General features: G+C 44.2%; 1 non-coding gene across 1 annotated transcript; it reads left to right on the top strand.

Annotated features, from left to right (window-relative positions):
• The first annotated feature begins 10,934 nt into the window (after positions 1 to 10,934).
• On the top strand, positions 10,935 to 11,055 carry LOC142444177 (small nucleolar RNA SNORA61). Its single transcript, XR_012783834.1, has one exon. It is a non-coding gene; the product is annotated as a small nucleolar RNA SNORA61 (small nucleolar RNA).
• The last annotated feature ends 16,810 nt before the right edge of the window (positions 11,056 to 27,865 follow it).

The raw sequence follows: 27,865 nt of genomic DNA, 5'->3' as shown, positions 1-27,865 counted from the left end.
AGCAACCCCTTGGACAAAGTAGACTTGCCCCTGTGGGTTTCCAAGCCCAACTCTTCTGGGGAGTAGAAAGCCTCATCTTTCTCGAATGAAGTAACTTGTAGTTTTGAACTTCTGTTCCTGGCCCAGCTCCTAACCCGGACTCCTTTTAAAGTGAAGACAGTGGGGGTGGGGGGTGGGGATTTTAGCGTTGGAATGATGTGCTCAGATGATCACATTTGCTTTTTTAACAGTAGCTCTTAAAGGTCAGTAAATGAAGAATGGAATGAAGAGGAGCAGGAATGGGTACCAGGAGACTCATTAAGGCAAGAGATAAGGAAGGGTGCCTTAGTGGATGTGGGTTGAGTGGCTGATGCTTAAAATCAAAGAAAGATAGAAATGTGGCAAAAAGTACTATTACTGGGCTTCCAGCTCATGCATGCATGGCTTTATGTCAAATGAAATATGTTTAAAATTCTAAACAGAACATGTTTAAACATGCCTTAGTGATCAGCAGATGCCTGCAGGCCGGTTTCCTCTCGAATACACTTATCTTAGTCTTCTAAATGCACCTTTGGGGGTGGGGGTGGGGTTAACCAGAATGGTAGCTTCTGAGGGGATTTTCTGAGCCACTTAACTTCAAGGCCAAGAGGTTAGTTCAACAAGTTATATCAGCTGTTTTCCTGGAATTCCAAAGAAATTAATTTTTAAAGAAAAACTTTTATTGTCAAATACGTGAGGGTTTACAAAGATGCATTTTCCATTCACCAATCTTACACTTTGCAGATAAGTCCATTCTAACTCATAGCACCCTATAGGACAGAATAGAACTGCCCATAGGGTGTCAGAGGTTGTAAATCTTTCTAGAAGGAGGCTGCCTAGTTTTTTCCCTGAGGAACAGCCGGTGGGTTTGAACCACACACCGACCTTTCCGTTAGTGGCAAACCACCTAACCTCTATGCTACCACTACCATTTCAGTGAGTCATTTTCATTGTGAAGAGTTAGAATAATTTGGAAATATACAATGTAAAAAAGCAAAAGGTATTCTCAACCTTCATTCAATTTTTGGATGATTTTCAGAGCTATGAGAAGATATGATCAATATAGTTGAGGACGTAAGGGGGAGGGGCATCCCATCTGACCTCCTCTGACCATACAAAATGGGGGGAGAATCCAAGTCCACAGCAGCCCAAGAACAATTTCCACAAGGCAGAGGTTAGACAGCCCCCCATTCTCAGCTTCCCTCACTCAATCTGACGCTTCACCACTTGTCTGTCAGTTTGTCGTCCTGTGGGGGCTTGTGTGAGGCTGTGATGCTGGAAGCTGTGTCGCTGGTATTTCAAATGCCAGTAGGTCACCCAAAGGGAACAGGTTTCAGCAGAGCTTCCAGGCTCAGAAGAAGCAGGCTGTCTCTTTGAGAGGAAATAACCACAGAAAACTTTACGGACAAAACCAAAACAGGGTCAAATATTGAAAACCTCATGACAAGAAGAAAAACATTGTCAGAGACAATGCCAGCAGATGAGTCTTTCAGGTCAGAAAGCACTCAAAATATGACTCAAAATATCTTCTTAAAGTAGAATCGACCGTAACGGCATGCATGGAATAAAGCCTGGGAGAGTCAAGCAGCCTGGACCTCCATGTGCTGATGGGGCCCAGCTCAAACTAAAACACAGCTGCAAGCATCAATTCATCATTGGAACTTACAAAAATAATAATGATTTCTAAATTATCAAGGGTTCGTGAGGGAGGGAGGGGGGAAATGAGGAGCTGATGACAAGGGCTCAAATAGAAAGAAAATGTTTGGAAAATGACAATGGCAACAAATAGACAAATGTGCTTGACACAATGAATGCTAAGAGCTGTATGAGCCCGCAGTGAAATGATTTTAAATAAATAAATAGACCTTAGAATGAGTGAGGTATGAATTTAAGAAAATTGGAAGTTGTCACAACACATAAAAATGGACATTCGGGGAGGGGGTGAGCTGATATCAAGGGCTCAAGTAGAAAGAAAATGTTTTGAAAATGATGATGGCAACATACTTACAAATGTGCTTGACACAATGAATAAATGTCTGGATTGTGATAAGAGCTGTAAGAGACCCCAATAAAATGATTTTTTTTAATTGACATTCTAGACATTTAATGAGGTGAAATGGACTGGTCTTGGCCATTCTTAATTAAATATATGGTTTACTTGGTTAGAAATCAAACCATCAAGAGAAATGGCATTGCACTAATTGTCCAAAAAAGGATGTTTCAAGATCTATTTTGAAGTACAGTGTTGCCTGTGATAGCATTATCTCCATCCACATTGAAGGAGTCCAATCAATACAACTATTATTAAAATTGATAACACCAACCACCAAAGCTCCTGACAAAAAAGATGGAGAATTCTACCAATGTCTTCAGTCTGAAATTTATCGTTCAATCAAGATGCATTGAGAATTATTGCTGATTGGAATGCAAAGTTGGAAATAAAGAGAAAGGGACAGTAGTTGGAAAAGAAAGAGCTGATAGTGTGTCAGAATACAAAAGAGGCCCCATCTTGGATATAATTTAAAGAGAACATGTGTTAAGTTTTAAAAGAGACAGAGAGAACACAAAGACACATCATCCAGATGAGGGAGGCCGCCAGCAGGAGGTCGAAATGGCATCCAAGAGTTTGAGATTCTGAGCTTTCAAAGGACATGCGGTCCTAGAGGTTTTTGCATGAAGGCATCTGTTCATATCCTGCCTGATCGGTGAAGGAATTTAACTCGACTGATTCGTACCTTGTGTGTCAAGTACTTCGAGTAACTATTAGAGTCCTCATATGCATTTCCTTCTCTGAAGAGCAAAAAGAAAAAGTGCGAACTGGTGGTGCCAAAGGAAGCTGATGTCAAGGAGTTAGTTCAAGAAGGACAGAAATATTTTGAAACTGGGAGCAATTGCACAATGCTGTTTCATGTGACTGAACTATGGAACAATATGATAACTGTCTTAGCTCCCAATGAAATGGATTTGTAGGGAAAAAAAATAAGAAAAACAAATCAAGCCTGTTGCAATTGAGTTGACCCCGACTCCTGGTGACCCCATGTGTGCAGAGTAGACTTGTGCTCTTGTAGCGGTGTCCAGAGCCGTAAGCTTTCAGAAGCAGGTCGCAAGGCATTAGGTCCTAAATGCTTTTGTGTAGGTTTAGACCACCGACTTTTAGCTGAGCATTTAACTATTTGTGCCACCCAGGAACTCCTTGTTCTTTGATGACTTATTGACTTATTTTCCAAATTGTTCTTTTTCTTTTTCAATCATTTTAAAGTTGCTCATGCAACTTTTATCACAGTCCATACATACATCAATTGTGTAAAGCACATCTGTACATTCATTGTTCTCATCATTCTTAAAACATTTGCTCTCCACTTAAGCCCCTGGCATCAGCTCCTCATTTTCCCCCTCCTTCCCCACTCCCCACCCCCGCTCATGAACCCTTGATAATTTATAAATTATTATTTAGTCATATCTTTCCCTGTCCGACATCTCCCTTCACCCACTTTTCTGTTGTCCGTCCCCCAGGGAGGAGGTCACATGCAGATCCTTGTAATCGGTTCCCCCTTTCCAACCTACCCTCCCTCCACCCTCCCAGCAGCTCCACTCGCACCACTGGTCCTGAAGGAATCATCCACCCTGGATTCCCTGTAATGACATTTCTTTTCCCCAACTTTTTATTTGGAAAAAATTTAAACCGGTAGGAACATTTCAAGGGTTACAAAATGATATTTATTTCTTTCATATTTGTATGTTGCTGCGTCAATTCCGACTCATGGTGATCCCACAGGGTACAGAGTAGAATTGCTCCCTAGAATTTTCAAAACACCTTTTGGAAGGTGTTATGGATTGAATTGTGTCCCCCTAAAATATGTGCCAACTGGATTAGGCCATGATCTCAGTGTTATGCAGTTCATCTCTATTTTGTGATTTGATGTAATTATCTTTTATGGTGCAAACCCCAACCTAATAAGAATCCCTGATGGTAGGTGAGCATGGGACTGCTAACTGTAAAGTTGGTGGTTCAAACCTACTTTCTGCTCCTCAGGAAAGAGATGAGGCTATCCTGCTACCAGAAAAGCCCGGGGGTTATAGATATTGAATCGGACTGCTAATCAGCAGGTCAGCAGTTCAAATCCACCAGGTGCTCCTCTAGAGAAGGATGAGGTGTTCTACTCCACAAAGACAGCTCTACCCTGCCTTATAGGGTTGCTAGAGTGCATAGCTGTGAGTGAGTTATTCTGCTCCCATAAAGGTAGAGAGCCTGGGTAGGGTTGCTATGAATCAGAATGTACTCAACAGAAGTGGGCTTGCTTTGGTTCTTTGGATGTTAATGATGCAGGATTAGTGGCAGGTACGTTAGTGAGACAGGATGCAAGCCACGGGGTTGGTTAGGTTGTATTTTTAAGTCCAACTCTTTTCAGAGAAGCAAGAGATGAAACAAGCAAACAGAGATGCTGGGTTTGGTAATTTGTTGCGATGGATACATAGAGCTTGCAGGCAATACTTAAATTGGGGTGAGGTGCAGTGTATTCGGGAGTCTAACACGTTCCCACAAACCAGGATCAGAAAATATTAAGAATGCAGCCATTGGTCCATAGAACACCTCTCCATCACAAAAGAAGAACCAGGAGCAGAGCATGTCCTTTGGATCCGGAGTCCCTGCAGGGGGACCTTCTAGAAGTGGGAGACACAGGAAGAGAAAGACTTTTCCTAGAGCTAGCCCTCTGAATTTGGACTTCTATCCTGCTAGAACTGTGACTAAATAAATGTCTGTTCTTTAAAGCAATTCAGTTGTAGAATCTTGGTTATAACATGACTAGCTCACTCAGACAAATGCAGATCACCGGACCTTACTGACTGCGTTCTTCTGGGTAAGTTCCACAGACAGCCTTTTAGTTAGCAGTCCAACGCTGGATGGTTTGCACTACCTAGCGGCTCCTGCTCTATGTGCAAACAACTAGTACAGTGATACCTCAGTTGTTGAACTCAATTCATTCCAAATTTGTATTCAAACACCGAAAAGTTGGGGAACTAATGTAAGAACTAATGCAAAACCAAATAATTGGTTCTGAGGCCCAAATATTACACTTATAAATTCATTTTTCCAGGACTTTAAATCACTATGGAGGCTGTTAGTCTTCCTGCACATCGTTATCTCAGATACTCTATCTCCATCGAGTTGTTTCTGATTATCCAAATCAGAACTTTTCTACCACTCCGATAGTCTGGAGCAGGCGTCCTCAAACTACGGTCCACTGAGGACATTTATCCGGCCCGCCAGGTGTTTTTGCCCCATTTGGTTTTTTACTTTAAAATAAGATATGTGCCATCAAAGGACAAAAAAATCATATCATTGACTGCACACCTCCATGATAGGATCACTGAAGACAAATGGGTGCATAAGCAAATGTGGTGAAGAAAGCTGATGGTGCCCGGCTATCAAAAGAGATAGTGTCTGGGGTCTTAAAGGCTTGAAGGTGAACAAGCGGCCATCTAGCTCAGAAACAAAAAAGCCCACATGGAAGAAGCACACCAGCCAGTGCGATCACGAGGTGCCAAAGGGACCAGGTATAAAGGCATCATGCAAAAAAAAAGATATATGTGTGTATATGTATATATATGTGTGTGTCTATATATGTATATATGTGTGTGTGTGTGTATATATATATATATATACCATATTGAATGAAGGGGGAAGTGCAGAGTGGAGACCCAAGGCCCAAGTGTCGGCCAATGGAGATCCCCCCACAGAGGGGTTCAGGAGAGGAGATGGGTCAATGAGGGTGCGAGGTAGTACCGATGAAGAACACAACTTTCCCCCGGGTCCTGGATGCTTCCTCCCCCCAACTACCATGATCTGAATGCTACCTTGCAGGGCTGGATAGGGCAGAGGTTGTACACTGGTGCATATGGGGGCTGGAGGCACAGGGAATCCAGGGTGGATGATACCTTCAGGACCAGGTGGGGCGATGCTGGGAGAGCAGAGGGCGAGTGGGTTGGAAAGGGGGAACTGATTACAGGGGTCCACGTGTGACCTCCTCACTGGGAGAGGGACGGCAGAGAAGGGGGGGAAGGGAGACTCCGGATAGGGCAAGATATGACAAAATAATGATGTATAAATTACCAAGGGCACATTGGGATGGGGGAGGGGGGAGGGAGGGAGAAAAAAAGAGGACCTGATGCAAAGGGCTTAAGTGGAGAGCGAATTCTTTGAGAATGATTGGGGCGGGGAATGTATGGATGTGCTTTATACAATTGATGTATGTATATGTATGGATTGTGATAAGAGTTGTGTGAGCCCCTAATAAAATGTAAAAAAAGAAAGAAAAAAAAATAATGACGAGGGCAACAAATGTATTAGGGAGCTTTGCTCAATTGATGTATGTATGGATTGTGATAAGAGTTGTATGAGCCCCAATAAAAATATTTATTAATTAAAAATAAAAAATAAGATATGTGCAGTGTGCATAGGAATTTGTTCATAGCTTTTTTTTTCAATTTTCTAGCATTTTATGCTTTCTTTCTTTCTTTTTTTGGTAGTTAGTTCAAGGATTGTTTGTTGGCCCTTAGGAGTGTTTTCCAGTCCAGTCTGTTGGGGCATAGTTGTTTTTTTTTTAAACTATAGTTCAGCCCTCCAACGGGTCTGAGGAACAGTGAACTGGCCCCCTGTTTAAAAAGTTTGATGACCCCTGGCCTGGCATCTTTATTTCATGGCTAACAATTTCACACAGTTCGCTACATTAGCTGCTTTAATCACGTGATGTTTTCAAGAATGTCGATCATGTCGACTTAGCCATGTTATCCTACTCAGCTGCCAACTCAGTCAAATGGCACTTGGATTCAAATTTCGCAATAATTTCTTTAACTCTGACGTGATTCTCACAGTTGTCCTCTTAGCTCTCCTGCTGGTATCACTAACTTTCTTTAGAGCCGTAGTTGTGATATTTTACATGAATGAAGTACAATTCATGTAATGATGACTGTTTCCACACCCTGACATGAGCACTCTATCGTCTCGGATGGAAGCGTCCCTGCTCTGTGGCCGCAACAAGGAGAGACGGTGCCCTGCTCTCCACTCTACAGGCTTTTCCACATCGGATGATCAGCTGGACGAAGGAGCAGAGCCAGATTCTTTTAGACTTTCTGTTCTCATAGTGGAAAGTTCCAGCGAGGAGTCACTCGACAACCTAGATATCGCTGCATCATCTGTATCTTCTTATTTGCTGAACTATTTGAAAGTAAACTACAAATACCACGACATTTTCCTCCTCATATTCCTGCACAAATCTTCTATGAATGAGTAAATTCTCCTAGGTAACCACAATACTAGTTTTGCACTGAAGCACTTTAATACTGGTCTTCTTCCAATGGTCCTGAGATCTCTCTCTGCTCCTGCTTCAAATATGCCTCACCCTTTTAGCCAGGGGGCTGGTAACTAAACTGACCAACCCCCTCTCCCCTGTTTCCACAGTCCCGCCCAATCATTTGGTAGGATTTACAGAGTTACCTGGATAGAAGAGTCATAATAAGATATTTCACCCCACGCCACCTACTTGTCACCTCTTTCCTTTTCGGTAAACCTCAGGGTCCAGTGGACGGAGAAACCCAAGAAGAGAAAGGAAAGAACTGGCGTATGGTGCGCAGTTCATCTGAGCCAGAAGGGTTCACCCTCTGTCATCCCAGGTGGCCCTCGCATCAGCCTGGTCAAGTGAGCCGTGTTATTCTGACTTCTCCAAATGCAGAGCCTGCTGCTGAGAGAAGTTGCCCGGCGACAAAGCCACAGTTCCACCCAGATCTGTCTGACTCCAAACTGGGACGCTCCTTCCTGTGCCACTCCCCAGACTTGGACTTACTGACATTCAGGAGGCGAGGCTGGGATTTCAGGGCAGGAGCCTTCTCAGCTCCTTCTGGGGAATGACACATGGGGAAATAACACTCTAGCTAAGCAGATCTAATAGAGACCAAATGCAAGCCATATAGTTTCTAGCTGCTGCTGTTAGCGCTCAGGATGATTCCATGCAGGACCCAAAGAAATGCTGCCTGGCCCTGCTCATCCCCATGATCCGTTGCAGATTGGACTCCTGTGATCTAGAGGGTCGTCATTGGTTGCTTTTCAGAAGTAGATCCCAAACCTGTCTTCCTAGTTCATCTAAGTCTGGAAGTTGCACTGACACCCGCTCAGTCTCACAGCCCCACTTGAGCTCCCACAGACAGACAGGTGGGTGGTAGTTGGGCATGGGATGCATTGACCAGGAATTGAACCTGAAACTCCTGCAGAGACGACGAGAGCTCTATCACCAAGCACCAAGTCCCTCGCGAATTTTCCAGTACTAACATAGAAAGTAGTAAAAAGAAGCAAGTGGTATGAATGATTTAAACTTTTCACTTAAAAAGCATGATAGATTCACAGGAAACTGCAAAAACCGAACACACAGTACAAAAGGATCCTGTGTGCCCTTCATCTAGTGTCCCCTAAGGTTAACATAGAGTTTGCAGCACAGTATCAACTCAGGAAATTGACATTGGTAGAATCCACAGGTCTTGTTCAGATAGCACCAGTTTCCTGTGTGTGTGTGTGTGTGTGTGTGTAGTTCTGTGCATCTGATATAGTCTGTGCATTTCTGTAGGTTTTTACACCCTTTCAGTCGTTCTGGGCATTTGTGTGCATTTTATATAGATTTGTGTTATTCCCATCACTACCCCTTCTGTCATCACGAGGATCTCCCTCATGCTACCTTTTTGTAGTCACAAGCACCCCTCTTTAACTCCAGTTCCTACACTTCAAGAATGTTTCATAAATGGAATTATTTCCCAAAGGCGCTGTAACAAACGTACAGGGTGACTTCAGGTCCTTGGTGATCAAACCCTGTGCACTAGTCCCACCAACTAGGGACAGCACAGAAGAAAGACTCATTCTGCTTCCATAAAGGTCACATCCAGGAAAACCCAGAGCAAGTCTACCCTGTAAGTCAGTAGCAATGGGTTTAAACTCACTGCTGACCCATAGGAATCCTATAGGAGATTAGAATTGCCCCTGTGAGTTTTTCAAACTGTTTATGGGGAATAGAAAACCCCATCTTTCTACTGCTGATTCCAGTCCATTGCATAACCATGACATCACCAAAGCTTGTGCAGAAATGAGTTTGGGTAACTTAAAGCACAGGAGTTCTTTCTTTCACGGTTCCAGAAGCCAGAGGTTTGACATCACTGGGCCTGAAGGGCTACACTCGCTGCAGAGGCTCTATAGGGGAAATCTGTCCCAGAACAGAATCTTCTGGAGGTTGCTGGTTTCCTTGGCTTGTGGTCACATCATTCCAATCTTTGCCTCTGTTTTTCTATCACCTTCTCTTCTGTGTGTCTTGTTTTAAAAATCATTTTATTAGGGGCTCCTACAACTCTTATCACAATCCATACATATATCAATTAGGTAAAGCACATCTGTACATTCATTGCCCTCATCATTCTCAAAACATTTGCTCTCCACTTAAGCCCCTGGCATCAGGTCCTCATTTTTTCCCCTCTCTCCCCGCTTCCCCCTCCTTCATGAATCCTTGATAATTTATGTTATTATTTTGTCATATCTTACACTGTTCAACATCTCCCTTCACCCACTTTTCTGTTGTCCATCCCCCCAGGAAGGAGGTTATATGTAGATCTTTATAATCGGTTCCCCCTTTCAAATCCACTCTGCTTCTACCCTCCCAGTCGCCACTCTCACCACTGATCTGAAGGGATCATCCGCCATGGATTCCCTGTGTTTCCAGTTCCTTTCTGCACCAGTGTACATCCTCTGGGCTAGCCAGATTTGTAAGGTAGAATTGGGATCATGATAGTGGGTGGGGAGGATGCATTTAGGAAGTAGAGGAAAGTTGTATGTTTCATCGTTGCTACATCACACCCTAACTGGCTCGTCTCCTCCCTGAGACCCTTCCGGAAGGGGATATCCAGTGACCGACAAATGGGCTTTGGGTCTCCACTCCGCTCTCCCCCCTCATGTACAATGATATGATTTTTTTGTTCTGATGCTGCCTGATACCTGATTCCTTCGACACCTCGTGATCACACAGGCTGGTGTGCTTCTTCCATGTGGGCTTTGTTGCTTCTGTGCTAGATGGCCATTTGTTTACCTTCAAGCCTTCAAGACCCCAGATGGTATATCTTTGGATAGATGGGCACCATCACCATTCTTCGCCGCATTTGCTTATGCACACATTTGTCTTCAGTGGTCATTTCAGGGAGGTTTTTGTATGTCTTATATGAATGTTTGTCATAGGACTTAGGTAGGGTCCACTGGGAAAATCCAGGATGATTTCTTCATTTAAGATACTTGGTGACACAGTGGGTTAGCCATTGAGTTACTAATCAGAAGATTGGCAGTTCAAATCTACCAGTTGATCTAGGAGAGAAAAGGCAGTCTGCTTCTGTAAAGCTTTACAACCTCAGAAAATACCGAGGAGCAGTTCTACTGTGTTCTGTAGAGTTGCTGAGTCAGGATTGACTAGACAACAGATTTGATTTGGTTTTGGTTTAATTTAACTACATCTGCAAAGAGTCTTTTTTCCAAATAAGCCAACAGTCACAGATTTACGGTTTAAGTTATATATATATATTTTTGGGGGGGGGGGGCTGGGAAGCGGCCATCATTCAACATACTACTTGAAGTGTTAGATTTCTTGGGTGGGAAATACCTTGGTTCTTGGCTTCACACAAGAAAGAATTCACACCGAAGCCTGGTTTGTGATCCAAGTGGGTTTTTATTTATTGATTTGTTTGTTTATTTATAATCATTTTATTGGGGGCTCTTACAACTCTTATCACAATCCATCCATGGTGTCAAGCACATTTGTACTTTTGTTGCCACCATCATTCTCAAAACATTTTCTTTCCATCAAGTGGGTTTTTATGAAGGACAAAAGCTTCAGGTTTTTACCCTCCAGTTCCCTTTCCCATTGAATCAAAACACTGGTCTGGGTGGTCGTAAAAGGAGGAAAAGAAATATTGAAGCCTGCCCCTCAGTGCTCTTGGAGCCCGGGCTAGTTTCAGACAGGGTAAAAAAGAAAAGAAGAGAAAAAAAAAGTTTCAGGTTTTACAGCCACTGAACACAGGCAACCTCGTGGGACTGCACACCCACACATGGTAGCCTGAGGTCAGAGAGACCTGACACAGCCGAGTGGGCACAGCACAGGAGCAAAGGGGGAAGAAGAAGGGTGGGGGCCGGTCTTGCTGGTCCAGGTTTTTGAGGTCTATGGCTGGGAGGCATGGTCGAAGGTACTGGTTGTCCCCATTGGCTGAATTAAGTCCACCTGGGCCTAGTTCAGGCCGCCCAGGTGTACCGCCCACCTGGCTCAGGCTTGAATTGCACATGCCCAGTGGTATTTATTTATTTTTGCTTTTAGGTTTTATTATTATTATTTTATTGGGGGCTATTACAGCTCTTGTCACAATCTATACATACATCCATAGTGTCAAGCCTATTTGTACATCTGTTGCCATCATCATTTTCAAAATTTTTCTTTCTACTTGAGCCCCTCCCCCACCCACCCTCCCTCATGAACCCTTGATAATTTATAAATTTTTCCCCCATGTCTTATGTCAGTCGCTGTCTCCCTTCACCCACTTTTCTGTTGTCCATCCCCCTGGGAAAAGGTTATATGCAGATCATCGTAGTCTGTCTGTATGGCTGGCTAAGGTTCACCTGATTCTTTCCCAACCTCATGGAGATGGACAACACCCCCCCCCCCACCTCACCCCCGCCTTCCGGTTTCTCAATACCTAACAGAAGCATGTGACATTTAAAGCATATATACCATTTTCCAGGTCAACCATTTGAGCTTATGAGATTGGCTTTATTTTTCTCAGCCCAAGGCTCTTCAGCCCCCTCGAAATTGTTGCTTTCCTTTTGTTGTTGTTGCTGAGTAATCGTGCATATTCACTTACTCGCTGACTACTAGCAACCCGATAGGACGGTAGAAATGCCCCCGTGAATTTCCTGGACTGTAACTCCTTATGGGAATAGAAAGCCCTGTCTTTCTCCCTGGGAGCAACTGGTGGCTTCAAACAACTGACCTTATGGTTAGCAGCCCAATACATAACCGCTCTGCCACCCACCAGGGCTCCTCACTAATGTTGCATAGTACAGTTAAAATAGTCAGTTTATTGCAGGGGCTATTTTGGGAAAGAAGTTCAAAGGGCCCTTCTCAAAAAGCCCAATCTCCTTGCCACCCAGTTGACGTGGGCTTCTAACCCCACACGATCAGAGCTCCTTGCGCGTCTGAAAGGCCGGGCCTAAGGTGGCGCTGGACCTCCGATCTGTCACCGTGACCTCCCAGAGAGGCTGGCTTTCTGTCGGGTCTTCTGCTATTAGCTGGGCCTCTGTAGTGTCCCCCTCTTCTAGAGAACCTCTGGATTGCTGCTCTGCCCTTGTCTTAGACCCCAAATCCAAGACTTACAGTCTCGGAAACTCACTGAGGTAGGTCTTCCCTGCCCTGGAGGGTGTTTCATGAGTCAGCTTGAACTCGATGGCAGTGAACTTGGTTTGTGTTTTTAATTCAGTTGTTGTGGAGCGTGCACTGTGAGCATCTTGTTTTTCTCCATCCAGCCTTTATCGTCTCTGGCCTCTTCCACCATTAAGAAGGTGACTTTCCCGCCTACAGCTGCTGGTGTGATGGAAGTGAAGTGGGGAGAGGGGCGGGAGGCATAAGTCTCCACCCCCCTTATTTACAATTTCAGCCGGAACCCTGCCATCTGCACCTCTTCCCCCTTTCCAACCTCAGTCCACCTGATGTGGGAGAAAGACTGGCTTCCCCTTAAACTGTTACAGTCTGAAACCCACAAAGGGGCCACTGTGAGTCAGCAATGACTCAATGGCAGGGAGTTTGGTTTTGGTTTTACCTAGCTAGCAATAGTTAAATAATGTCAATAATTAGATAGCCACATGTTTCACATTCTTCAGTTCATTCTAAAACCTGCTGCTGTCAAGCCCCCACACCCACCTTTTTTGGGGGGACTCCTGACAGCCCTTTGGGCCAGAGTAGAGCTGCTCCGGTTTCTGAGACTGCAGATCTTTGGAGGAGCAGACAGCCTCAGTTTCTCCCTTGTCGGGAGCAATTGATAGGTTTGAACCACTGACTGAGGTTTTGAGATCCAGGGTGCACTTTACACTTAGGGTACGTCTCTCTTGGACAAACCGCACCGGAAGACTTCGGTGGTCACACGTGGCTGGTGTCCACCATACTGGACTGCCCAGCTCTAGAGTCTGGCCCTCAGCTTTTAAAGATGCCAACAGCTGAGTTGGTTATGATGAACGGAACTACACTAGAAAAACTCACAAGGAATTAAATATATATATCTCTCTTTGTGAGGCGATCACACATATATTTAGTAAATAGCTAGTTCATATACATGTATGCATGGATTTTACATAATATGCAATACATAGATGTGTAGTGAATAGCTAGTTCACTAGGTTAGTGAAGACCTATTAGGTGCCGGGCGCTATTCCTCGGTCTGGGAAACTCAGAAAACAAATAGGCTACCTGCTTTCCGGGGCCACAGTGTCGCTGTGGGGAAACCAGCAGAACCAAGCAAATCACTGGGGTACGGTGCAGCCTATTAGAATGGATGGGCATTCTGGAGGGACAGACAAGCAGAGAAGGGAGAGGTCAAGGTTGCAAAGGTTGCAACGTGAGCTAAGGATGCCAGGAAGGCTTCACTGAGCAGTCCTGTGAGCAAGGCCCTGAGGCGAGAGAGGAAGGTTCCCAGCTACTTGGAGAAAGCAGAGGGAGGAGGAAGCACCAAGGCCCTGACTAGGAATACGATTGGAATGTGCGACAAGAGGTCAGTGAGGACCGTCAAATGAGGAGGTACTATATGAGGCCAGAGGAGGAAGAAGGCTCCTTGGATATGCATGAATGAAAATGACAATTGATAGATGATCTAGTGTGGTTTGGGAAGAAAATAGGGGAAGGGAACAACAGGGAAGGGGACATGGTGTAGATCTGAGATCCAAAGAGATAGCGAGACTACGTCTCACTCACTGCCATCAAGTCTAGTCTGACTCACAGCAGCCCTGCAGGACAGAACTGTCCCTGCGGCTGATGTTTGGGACCCAACAGCAGTCTCAAACAGATCTGCGTGAGTTACCCTGCTCCCACCGCTCCACGGCCTGCCAGATTCTTCTTAGTCCTTTCTGGTCTGCAAGTGGTCGGTGTGCTTTCCCTTGCCGGGCCTTCCTTTCTAGACTGCAGGTGGGCTACCTCCTTGTGGAGTTCCAAGGGGCAGCCACAAGTCCCTGGGGATTTTTCAGTTTTAGTTCCACTTCCCATGAACTTGTTGAAGTCCCCCCTCATGCACTCCCTCTCCTGAGAAAGTGAGGCTGACCTGGGCGTTTAGAATCTTCATTTAAAAAGTCTTATTGGCACTTCATCCACATAGCATGCAATTCATAGTTCTGACATACGAGGAGCTGTACAATCTTTACCACAATCCGTTTTAGAACATTGTCTTCTTCCTTGTACTCATTGTTATTCATGTATTTTTTTCCATTTTGGCAAAAATGTACACAACAAAACATTCCCCAACAACTTCTACATGTCTAATTCATGCCAGTGATTATGTTCTTCCTGTTACACAGCGGTTATTGATATTCTTCCCCAACTATTTCCACCACCATTAAACGCAATGCCCCTTCTTCACTCAAGGCGGCCATAGGTCACGTTTGACCTCTCCTTTTCTTTTCAAGTGGTTTTCTTGACATATTTACATACCATACACTCCCGCAGTTCAATGGCTTTTAAAGAGTTGTGTAGACATCATCACAATCAGTTCTAAGCATTTAGAGTCTATCTCCTTCCAAATCTGCATACTTGATTGTGTGAGAGTGGATTGTGTAACCCCCACAGTTCTGGTGCTAGGGCTCTGCTTTTCTCAGACTCCCGTTTTCCTGCGCCCTGACCTCCCTGGTGCAGCCACGGCCTGATTCACAGCTCTCACCCCCCGGGCTGTTTTACTTCAAGGACAGAAGCTTTGCTTACCTGATGTTTCTGTAATCTCTTCTCTTTATTTTCCCCAAAGCTATACTCCCCCCTCTTCCTTCTGGGAATTGCAAATTAGGAAGAACCTTGAAGTCACTGATCTCTGGACTTTGGCCTCTCTCTCTGAAGCATATTCACTTCAGGAGCTGCTCAGTTCCAGCAATCAGGCTCCACCTCCTACTTGAAGCTTTGCTCATTGTCTGCCTGGTTGTTCGTCTCCTTCCAATCAATTTTCACTGAGATATCACGTATGCAGACCCCTGCCCCACCACCTAAAGCGATTTCTCCTTCAAGTTCTAAAGATTCTACCTGTGTTTTTACTAAGTCACCGTATGACTTGATGGTAGTGCGATTTTGAATTTTTATTTTCCGATTTAGTTTATAAACTGCTGAAGGTCAAGACTCATTTTTTATCTTTTTTTTGCCTCCCACTCCACTCTACTTTTTTTTTAATAAATCACTTTATTGGGGGCTCGTACAACTCTTATCACAATCCATCCATCCATTGTGTCAAGCACATTTGTACATTTGTTGCCATCATCATTCTCATCCACTCTACTCTTGTGCAGAGAAAGACACTCAATAAATGCGTGTCAAATAAAACAGTTCTAAGGATAGGAGACGACGTTCTTAGTAATAAGTTGCCACCGCTGAGTCGTTGGTTTGTTGAGTTGAGATGGGGTGTGTCTTGCGCTGATACGGAAGCCATGCAAATACAAGCAGGTTCACCCTCAGCAAACGGGGTTTACTGGAGCTTCCAGACTAAGAACACAATAGGAAGAAGAAGTAGCACACCCCTTGTGCGGATGAACTGCTGGAAACATCTTGATCAGCGGCAGAACATTGGCTGATAGCGGGCCAGAAGATCAGCCTCTTGGCTTAGGAGGTACTCAAAGGGCAACTGGGCCAGATCGATAACCCAGCGTGCGGGAGCTGAAAGGGACTGGTATTGGCCTTTTTGGATTGGACAGTCCTTATGGTTTATTATGCGAGGCATGACAGATTCAAGTGGTATGGGATCACATTCATGCTCAAAAGGAACGTTTCAAGAGCTCCCTTAACATACAAGGCTATGATACAGTAACTGAACAGCCAGTCAATACAACTATTATTCAAATATTTGCACTCATCACTAAAGCCAGTGATAAAGAAGTTAAATCTGAAATTGATCAGACATGCAGTCAGAGGCACTGATAGCGACTGGTGGCTGAATGTTAGAAACACAAAGGAAGGATCCGTAATTGGAGAATATGGCCTTTGGTGACAGAAATTGTGCTGCAGCTTTCATGATAGAATTTTGCAAGACCGATGGCTTCTTCGTAGCAAATTCTTTTGTTCGACAACACAAATGGACACTAGGCAGCACGGACGTTGCCAGATGGAATGCAAAGGGATCAGAGAAACAAGCCCACGGGGCCAAATGCGACATGGAAAATGTCCCACATGGATTTAGATGCCATCTCGAGAACAGACTGGACAGACTGACTTCTAATTCCAGAAGACCAGTCGAGTTGTGGGGTGACATCAAGAACATCATTCATAAAAAAAAATAATAATAAATAAAAAAATTTTTTAAAAAAGGACATCATTCATAATGATAAAAAACAAACAAAAGCAAAAGAACATCATTCATGAAGAAAGCAACTGGTCATTACAAAGAGGAATACAAAGCAGGCCAAGTGGATCTCAGAGAGATTCTGAAAATCCCTTTTGAACTTTCCCTGAAGACGCCCTGATGGCCTCTGGCAAGTATATCAGTGCTAGAACTGGCCTGTGGCCGTCCACTGACAGAAACACATCAAGCCACATTTTATTTGGAATAAATCCATGCAGGGATGAACTGGAATGCTAATAGCAATACATTTCGACTCAATGTCGCATGAATGAGAAACCAAGTAGCAGGATTTTTTTACTCCTTTTCCTGTTTTCTACTCTCCTGGGTGAAAGCAAGCCTGAGTGGGAGATCTCTATTGCCTTCTGTCTGCATTCTTACAAGTTGCGGACCTCCTTGCCACAGCGGTTGTACCAATCTGCATTTCCATCTGCAATCTATGGGAGGTGCAGGACCTCAGCATTCTTGTCTTGTCTGCTTCTTACTTCTAGGTTCAGTACTATTCTGAGAACACAGGAAACAAAGCTTCATCCATCAAAGAAACACCTTTTCATAGCTTAGTACTTGTTTTAAATTTTGGCTAAGTTGGTAGGTACACTCTGTGAGATGTTTGAGATTGTTTACTGTGTAATGAATTTGAAGATGTATAGAACACACAATTCATTCATTTTTTTAAGTCATTTTATTGGGGCTCATACAACTCATCACAATCCATCCATCTATGCATCGTGTGAAGCATATTTGTACATTTGTTGCAATCATTATTTTCAAAACATTTTCCTTCTACTTCAGCCCTTGGTATCAGCTTCTTGTTTTTTTTCCCCTCCTTATCTGTACCTGTGTACATGCTCTCTCTGGTTTAGCCGGATTTGTAAGGTAGAATGGGGGTCATGACAGTGGGGGAGGGCTGAAAGCATTAAAGAACTAGAGGCATGTTGTGTGTTTCAACAGTGCTATACTGCACCCTGCCTGGCTTGTCTCTTTCTTGTGACCCTTCTGTAAAGGGATGTCCAATTTCTACAGATGGGCTTTGGATCTCCACTCTGCACTCCCCTCATTCACAATGATACGATTTTTTGTTCTAGGTCTTTGATACCTGATCCCATTGACACCTTGTGATCATACAGGCTGGTGTGTTTCTTCCTTTGTTGCTTCTGAGCTAGATGGCCGCTTGTTTATCTTCAAGCCTTTAAGACCCAGACACTATATCTTTTGATAGCCAGGCACCATCAGCTTTCTTCACCACATTTGTTTATGCAGCCATTTTGTCTTCAGCCATGGTATTGGGAAGGTGAGCATCACAGAATGCCAGGTTAATAGAACAAAGTGTTCTTGTATTGAGGGAGTACCTGAGTAGAGGCCCAATGTCCATCTTCTACCTTAATACTAAACCTATCAATATATGTACATATTTCCCTATCATCATATATAGATATATTTACAAATGCACATGCCTGTATTTAGACCTCTATAAATGCTCTCTGCCTCCTATTTCTTTCCTCTATTTCCTTTTACTTTCCTCTTGTCCACTATCATGTTCAGCCTTCATTTGGGTTTCAGTAATTTCTCTTGGTTACATTGCCCTTGATCAAGCCCTACCAGGCTTCCTACACCCTCCTCGCCATTGATTTTAGATCACTTGTTGTTCCCTTGTCCCTGGGTTTGTTAACACCCACTTCCTTTCCCCCACCTCCCCCTCTCCCATGTCTTCCCAGAACCATAAGTCCTGTTATTTTCTCTTCTGGGTTGTTTATCCCAGAAACAAAACAAGACAGCAAAGCAAAGCAACAAAAGAAAACAAAACAACAACAACCCCCACAAAAAAGCCTATAAATAGTTCAAGGTCTGTTTGTTGACCTTTAAGAGTATTTTCCGGTCCAGTTTGATGGGGTGCCATGCCCTGGCCCCACAATCTATTTTTGGTATTCCCCGAGGATTTCATTGCTCTACACAGTTGATTTTTATCTCCTGGCCTTCGCAGTTAAAGGAGGAAGAAGTAAAATGAAATGGGACGTTTCCTAAGGAAGACAGGTTTCACTGTAGCTTGGTGTGGAGCTGCTAACCTCGTGTTCCGTGGTCTGACACTGGGAGGAAAAGGCGGTGCCTACTTCTGTGGATTCAGTCTCTGACGACTAAGAATTGAATTTGACCTGATGACAATGGCTTCTACTTCTCATGGCATTTTAGAAGCCCAGATTGGAAACTTTTTAACTTTTCCTGGGAGGAAGGGGAGAAGGCTCCCTGAAGAAATCGTCTTCATCATCTGAACCAAGTCCACTTCCCAAGAAACGAATGAGCTCCAAAGATTTATTTGTTTTTTTCTTTATTTTTCTTTTCTTTTAAATCGTTTTATTAGGGTGTTTGTTTATAGCCTATGGAAGGAACCTGAAAGGTCATAGGTCCAAACCCACAAGCTGCTCAGTGGAAAAAAGACAAGGCTCTCTGTTCCTGTAAAAATGTAGCCTCAGAGAGCGAATGTTTTGAGAATGATGAGGGCAATGTACAAATCAATGTATAAGTGTCCTTTTCACAATTGATGTTATGTATGGATTGTGATAAGAGTTGTATGAGCCCCTAATAAAACGATTAAAACAAATTTAGCCTCAGAAACCCTGTGGCACAGCTCTACCCTGCCCTACAAGGTTGCCATGGATCAGAATCCACACTAATGAGTTTAGTTTTTCTGTTATAAAAAGAAACCAAACCAACTGCCATTGAGTACATTCCGATTCATAATGGCCCCAGAGAGGGTTTCTAGGTCTGAACCTCTTTATTGGAGCAAGCTGCTGTTGTGAGATGCCATAAGTTGGTCCTGACCCACAGCAACTCTTACGTTTGAGCTGTCAATCCATCTCCTTGAGAGTCTTCCTCTCTCCTTCACTGCCCCAGCGACTGGCCCCTCCTGACAACATATCCAAAGCACATAGGACGAAGTCCCACCATTCTTGCCTCTGAGGAGCTCTCTGGCATACGTGCTTCTTCCACATCAGATTTGTTGGTCCTTTTGGCAGCCGTGGTACTTTCGATATTCTCTGCCTGTACCGCAATTCCGCCTCTCTGGCACTCAGTCCACTGGCCTGCAGAGGCCTGCTAGCCCCACTGCCGCTCTTCCTCACTACCCCACGCTCTTCTGCTGCCACTGCCACTTCAGGCCGGGATCTGGAACATGCCCCACTAACCTCTCTTGGAGATTACGAAATCCCTTTTCCTGCTTTGGAGATGGCTCTCTCATACTCAGAAGAATGGCAAAACTGCCCAGTCCCCTCTAGTAGTGTTTCACGTGCCTTATTTGAATGGTCCCACATTTAACCAGTTCCACTTCACCCCTGCAGCCACGATGCCCATAGAGTTCCAAAAGGGGACTAGGATTAAATATAAAAAGTAGGAGGGTGGGGTTTTAAATAGGATGGCCCATGAAACATAGTATTCTGCTAGTTCTTTAATGCCCCCCCACTATCATGACCCCCAGTTCTACCTTACAAACCTGGCTCGACCAGAGCATGTACACTGGTATAGATACGAGCTCTCAACACATGAAATTCAGGACAGATACCCCTGTCCCCAGAAACAATAATGGGAGTAGCAATATCACGAGGGAAAACGGGAACCAACCGATGGCAATGATCTATGTATGACATCACCACCCCCCACTCCTGCTCCCCTGGGGGACGAACAACAGAAACGTGGATGAAGGGAGACAGCCGATGGTGTAAGATATGAAAGCAATGATAATTTATAATTTATCAGTGGTTCAGGAGGGAGGAAAAAAAGAGGAGCTAATACCAAGGCCTCAAAAAGAAAGAAAATGTTTTGAAAATGATGATGGCAACATATGTACAAATGTGCTTGATACAATGGATGTATGGATTGTTATAAGGGCTGGACAGCCCCAATAAGGTGATTTATTTTTTAAAACAATAATAAGATTAATAATATATAATATGATAAGGGTTCCTGGTGGGTAGGGTAGGCAGGGGAGGAGATAAAGGAGAGCTGCTATCAAGGAGTTCAAGAAGAAAGAACATGTTTTCAAATTGATGGTGGCAGTAACTGTACAATTATGCTTGATCTACTTGAATCATGGATTGTTACAATATCTGTAGGAGGTCCCAATAAAGTCAATAAACACAACAGAAAAAAATATGACTCCTGAGAGGATGACGTTTGGGTGGAGGAGGGCAGGACGTGAGCACAGGGCCAGAGAGATACAATGTAGACTTTTTCAGAAGAGAAACAGAACAGGAAAGGGACCTGCAAGGAAAGAACAGCCAGAGTTCCAGGTGGCCAGTGGGGCAGGAAGTCTCCTAGGAGAGTAGCTCTCAATGGGATCTGGGCTCCCAGAAGAGACAGGAAGGAGCCCAGCCGATTCTCGCATTCCCTTGCAGCTCTGCTCCCCGCCTGCTCTTGAGCGCAGATACTGTGACGGAGGCGACGCAAAAGGCGCTCCAGTTCTCAGAACCAGGACAAGAGGTCAGAGTCCAACTGGCTGCTGCTGCTACTGCAGCATCACACAGGACAAGGCGAGGGGTGTCTCACACCCCTCCGCCTTCAGGCAGGATCGGTAGGGAAGCCAGTGTGAACAGGGGATTCGGCAGAGGGCAAAGGAGAACCACAGCGAGGGAAGAACTGTGGCCAGGTGTACCGGACTTCAAAGGTGATCCAATCATATTAGGGAACGCATGCCCATGATTCAAAGTGGCAAACAGAATAATTTGCATTGAAGAATTTTTTTTTTTTTGGTTAAGCCATCTTGCAGAGCATTCTAAACACTAGTTCAACCTCTTCCTTTGACTGGAGGTTCTCAAAGAGACTCAAAAACTCCCTGCCATTGAGTGGATTCTGACTCAAAACGGGCCCATACAATAGGCTAGAATTAACCCACCCACCCACACCCCCCCCAGGGGGCGTTCTGAGACGGTAATTCTTTACTAGAGTTGAACACTCACGCCCTCACTGCCATGGAGTCAATCCTGACTCCTGGTGACCCGATTGGGCAGGGTGAGTCTGCGGGGCTGTAGCTGCTAGCAGACGTAGAGGAGCGGCCAGTGGTTTTGAACCACCAACCTTGTCTATTGCAGCACACCACTTAACCACCACACCACCCGGGCTCCTGTAGAGCAGGAAGCTTCCTGTTTTTCCTGAGCAGCAGCTGGTGGTTTTGAAGTGCTGCTGACCTTTCTGATGGGAAGAATCCAATCTAGCCTGGCTGGCAAGTCTGCTTTTAAATTATATTACAATCTTTTGACCACTCCCCTCCCCCACCAACTCTTTCAGAATAAACTTACCGAAGAACCAAAGTCATGTTTAAAGTGGTTTTCTTTTCACTTTATTTAAATGCTGGTTCCGGGGTTTCTACTCCTGTAGCAAACGTCTGTGCTGGAGTTCAGTCCTTGGCAAGGTGAGTTCCCCCTGGCAGAGATCCCGGTGGGAAGAGGGTGCCAGGTACCACTGGACAGGAAGGGCTTGCGTGACAAGGTCTCAAATGTGTTAGCCCTGGGCAGACCAGTCTTTCCTCTGGTGACAGCAGAAAGCAGGGCTGACATCTGCTTTTGCATCTACTTTTGGATCAACCCCAACCTGAGAATACAGAATAATATTAATGTCAAATTATGCTTTTCCATAAAGAAAAATTTGAGACCACAGTTAGGAATAAAACGCACATGGAAGCTGATAAACAGTATTTTACCAAACTTCTGAAATAAATCCTGAGGGGAAAAAATTGAACGTAATTCAAGCTAAACAACATCGATAAATTAACTAAATAGGAAAGAACCCTAGTTCGCCAAGAAAACTGGACCTCATTCACATTTCACTCTCTAACTTGCAAACGATTGTAAAACTTGGATGCAGCGAAGTAAAATGCTGCCGCTTGAAAAACAATGAAGGCTTCAAGTCCGTAGTACCAGCTCTCCCCACCCCCAAGGTAATTTCCATTGATTTGTAATTTGGCCTCGGATTTGACCTGTGGCCTTTGTGTCATGATAATTTGGGTCATTCTGAATATGTCATCTCTTGAACAAGAGGCTTTGCTCATTTTAAATGAATGCAGCTGCCCCTTTGCCATTCTTCTATCTGCATCACAATATGTGAGAATAAATTCATAATTAATACAACATTTCCATTTAGCAAAGAGATGTGGCTTTTTTCTCTTTTTTTTACATTTTATTAGGGACTCATACAACTCAATCCATACATATACATACATCAATTGTAAAAGATGTGGCTTTCTTTTGTTTTCTTTTTCCCTTTCCTTTTTGGACATTAAAAAAACGTAAGAAAACAGTTACATATTTGACACTATAAGTCAGAACTGGTCCCTGGGCTATAGCACCTAAAATAGCATTGCGACCTCAAAATAGATTAATTAAAAAACAAGGAAGAAAAAGAAGGAACACAGAAAAGTTTGTACCAGGCCTAAGCTGCTAAAAAGTGTCACTCTTGTTCCACAGTTCACTCTCGGAATGAAAAAGAACTACTTTTCAAGTTTGACTTTGGAGCCATGGTGGGGAGGGGTATTGGTGGCTGCATTTGAATTTAAGTTCCTGAAATATTTAATTGACACATGACGCTCTTCATTCCATCAATTAGTAATGCATTTTCCAGGTACAGGGAAACTAGGAGTATACCAGAAAGTGGTGAGGCTGGAAATCTGGTCCTTTAAAAAAATTAAATTTGTTTATTATTAACATGTTTATTGACATATAATTCACATAATATACAATTCAATAGTTCAGTCACTTCAAGAAGAGCTGTACAATCATCACCACAATCAGTTTTAGAACATTTTAAAATCATTTTATTAGGGGCTCATACAACTTTTACCACAATCCATACATCCATCCATTGTGGAAAGCACATCTGTACATTCATTGCCATCATTCTCAAAACATTTGCTCTCCACTTAAGCCCCTGGCATCAGGTCCTCATTTTCCCCCCTTCCTCCCTGCTTCCCACTCCCTCATGAGCCCTTAATAATTTATATTTTGTCATATCTTGCCCTGTCTGACGTCTCCCTTCACCCACTTTTCTGTTGTCCGTCCCCCAGGGAGGAGGTCACATGTAGATCCTTGTAATGTGTTCCTTCTTTCCAACCTACTCTCCCTCTACCCTCCCAGTAACGCTACTCACACCACAGGTCCTGGAGGGATCATCCACCCTGATTCCCTGTTTCCAGTTCCTATCTGTACCAGTGTACATCCTCTGGTCTAGCCAGACTTGCAAGGTAGAATTGGGATCATGATAGTGAGGGGGAGGAAGCATTTAGGAACTAGAGGAAAGTTGTATTTTTTATCGTTGCTTCATCGCACCCTGTCTGGCTCTTCTCCCGGAGACCCCTCTGTAAAGGGATCTCCAGTGGCCAACAAATGGGCTTTGGGTCTCCACTCCGCACTCTCCCCACCCACCCTCATTCACTATGGTAAGATTCTTTGTTCTGATGATGCCTGATACCTGATCCCTTCGACAGCTCATGATCACTCTGGCTGGTATGCTTCTTCCATGTGGGCTTTGTTGCTTCTGAGCTAGGTGGCCACTTGTTTACCTTCAAGCCTTTAAGACCCCAGACGCTATACCTTTTGATAGCCAGGCACCATCAGCTTTCTTCGCCACATTTGCTTATGCAACCATTTGTCTCCAGCAATCGGATCATGGAGGTGTGCACCCAATGATATGCTTTTTTGTTCTTTGATGCCTGATAACTGATCCCTTCAGCACCTGGTGATCACACAGGCTGGTGTGTGTTCTTCCATGTGGGCTTTGTTGCTTCTGAGAAAGATGGCCGCTTGTTTACCCTCAAGCTATTAAGACCCTAGACGCTATGTTTTTTGATAGCCAGGCACCATCAGCTTTCTTCTTATTTGCTTATTCACCCGTTTTGTCTTCAGTGGTTGTATCAGGAAGGGGAGCATCATAGAATGCCAATTTAATAGAAGAAAGTATTCTCGCATTAAGGGAGTACTTGAGTGGAGGCCCAATGCCCTTCTGCTACCTTAATACTAAACCTATAAATATAGGCACAGAGATCTATTTCCCCATCCTCATATACATTTGCATATGTACATGTCTTTATCTAGACCTATATAAATGCCCTTTGCCTCCCAGCTCTTTCCTCTATTTCCCTTGACTTTCCTCCTGCTCCACTATCATGCTCAGTTTTCACCTGGGTTTCAGCAATTCCTCGATTACATTACTCTTGATCATGCCCTACCAGGCCCCCCACAGCCACCTCACCACCAATTTGTATCCCTTGTTAGTCCCTTGTCCCTGGGTTTGTTAACACCACTTCCTTTCCCCCCCACCTCCTCCTGTCCCGTGTTCCCCCGAACTCTCGGTCCCGTTGTGTTGTTTTCTCCTCCAGCTTGTTCATCCAGCCTATCTTATTTAGACAGACCTGCGGAGATAATAACATGCACAAAAACAAGACAGAGCAAAACCAAGCAACAATATACAACAAAAGAACAACAAACCACTGACAAAGAACAAAACACAACAAGAAAGAAAAGCTTGTAGTTAGTTCAAGGATCATTTGTTGGCCTTTAGGAGTGTTTTCCAGTCCAGTCTGTTGGGGCACCACGCCCTGGCCCCAAAGTCTACCTTCAGCATTCCCTGGGGACCTTGCCTCTCCATTCCCTTGCTGTTCTGCTGCACTCCCCTCGTGCTTTGCCTCGGTGTGGTGGGATCAGATTTGGCACAATTCCCACTCTGTGTCTCCAATGCTGTCCCCTGCAGGGCCGTGGGTCAGTGAGGGGCGTCATGTCTCATAGTGGGGCCAGCCATGTGGTCCTGTCTGTGGAATAGCTGCTCTAATTGGGGTCATGGTCCTTGCGGCCTGGTGGGCCAGGCTGTGCTCCACTCTTTCCTCCTTCCCCTTCATCTGCTCCCATGTGCTCCGATCAGATATGTCCCTCTCCCGGAGCTGCAGAGAACATTTTTTTCAATCTTGTGCTCAAGTCATTGTCATTAGCTTCCCATTTCCCCCCAGGCTCCCCTGTCATAGCCCCAAGGAACCAGTAATCCAGTGACTGTCTCCAGATTTACCGATTCTGGAGTATATATATATATAGAAGAACATTTAAAAAAATAGCAAAGTAAAAAAGATTGGAAAAAACCTTAATCAAAAATGCAGAAAATATTAAAAACTAGAACAATTAAAAATCATTTTGGGGGGGCTTGTACAACTCTTATCACAATCCGTACATCCATTGTGTCAAGCACATTTGTTGCCCTCATCATTCTCAAAACATTTGCTTTCTACTTGAGCCCTTAGTATCAACTTCTAATTTTCCCCCTCCCTCTGCACCCCTCCTCACTCATGAACCCTTGATAATTTAGAAATTATTTTGTCATGTCTTATACTATCCAACTTCTCCCTCCCCCCACTTTTCTGTTGTCTGTCCCCCAGGGATGTGGTTATATGTAGATCCTTGTAATCAGTTCCCCCTTTCTACTCCCCCTTCCCTCCACCCTCCCAGTAATGCGACTCTCACCACTGGTCCTGAGGGGTTCATCTATCCTGGATTCCCTGAGTTTCCAGTTCCTACCTGTACCAGTGTACATCCTCTAATCTGGCCAGATTTGTAAAGTAGAATTAGGACCATGATAGTGGGGGGGTGGGGAGGGGCAAAGGAAGCATTTAAGAACAAAACTAGAACAATTTTTAAATGGATCAAAAAGAGGTCAAACGTTAAGGTGTTAAATTTCAACCTCACTGCATCTGCAGTATTTCACTTTCCAGTGCCCTCTGCATGATAGCAAGGTTATTCACAGACCAGTCTATGGTCAGAGGAGACTCACCAGAGGCTTAATCCCTGTCTATTTCCCCATCACGTTTTTTTAAAAGAGTGAAACAACTTAAAAATGATCAAAAGGGAAATTGCACGATAAAAGATTGCATTTTAACCTAAGTAAGCCTGCCGTAATGGATTTTACAGAGCTCTCTGTCTGGTAACAAGGCTTTCCATACCCCATCACTGTGGTCAGAGGGGATCCACCAGAGGCTTAACCCATGTGTGGACCCTGCACATGGAGTTGGGCATCCATTGACATACGTAGCCTTTTTCAAATCAGGTGTTGAAAATTTAAGCTCTGACATTGCTCCCTCTTTTAGATTTGGATTTTATTATTTACATTCCTTGAGTCACACAGGCTGGTGTGGGTCTTTCAGGTGGACTTAGTTGGTGCCTCACTTAGAGGGCTGCTTGTGTGAAGGCAAGCCTTTACGACTCCAGACACTGGTCCTTCTGATAGCCTGGCACCATCCAGTTTCTTCCCCACAGTTTTCCTATAGCAGCTATATCTCCAGGGATCCATCCTTATCAAGCAGGGCCTTGTCATACGAAAGAACCATTCCTAGATAGGGGCTAGGATTAATCGCAAACCCCAAATCCATTCATATATCTTTGGTTTAATATGTCTTTGGTTCACCTTAGAAGACGTCATTGTCATTTTATATTAGAGAATCTTATCAATCATCCTGCCTAGGGCATCCCTTCCACTGCCAGTCAGTGCTGACTCATAGTCACCCTATGGGGCAGGGTTGAATTGTGCCGGGGGAATTTCCAGGAGTTGGCTGGTAGTTTCTGACTGCTGACCAAGGGGTTAGCAGCTCAAAGTGTAACCATTGCACACTGAGAGTGTCATAATGGTATAGAATTTAAAACCCTGCTGAGAAAAGGAAAGTATACGAGTATAGGCCAGACCAGTTATGAACTGCAACGCATGAATTGTTGACTTGTACAGATTAAACTTTTAAGTGACTGGACACTTTATACAAACAATGGACGGGTGAGAGGGCAAATCTTACAATAGCATTCATTCACAAAGGCAGAACCATGCCTACCAGATTAATATTTCATAATTCAGCAAGGAGGACTTAAAAACACCAGTTCTGTGCCACCATTCATTGGGTACCCTCAAGGCAAGAAATTTAAACCAAAGACCATCAGCCTCCCACTCCGCTCTGGGCCCGGGAAGTCTTGTCTTAAAACAAAGGGAAAGAAGAGATGGAGTTAAGCAAACACCTAAACAAAACTAAGACAAACCCCACCTATCTAGTTGCCATCAACTCAATTTTTACTCACAGCTCTAAATAGCTGCTTTTGAATTTAGCTTCTTACACCTGAAACAGTCCTCCAGAGGAGCCTTGCTTGCTGAGTTACTAGAGGTCAGCTAGCCTGTCCCAGGAGTAAGATACTTTCTGTGCTGTAAAGACAGTCTC

This window comes from Tenrec ecaudatus, chromosome 3, assembly GCF_050624435.1.
Source record: "Tenrec ecaudatus isolate mTenEca1 chromosome 3, mTenEca1.hap1, whole genome shotgun sequence".
In the NCBI taxonomy this organism is placed as follows: Eukaryota; Metazoa; Chordata; class Mammalia; order Afrosoricida; family Tenrecidae; genus Tenrec; species Tenrec ecaudatus.
This window is presented reverse-complemented; position numbering and strand designations above follow the sequence as displayed.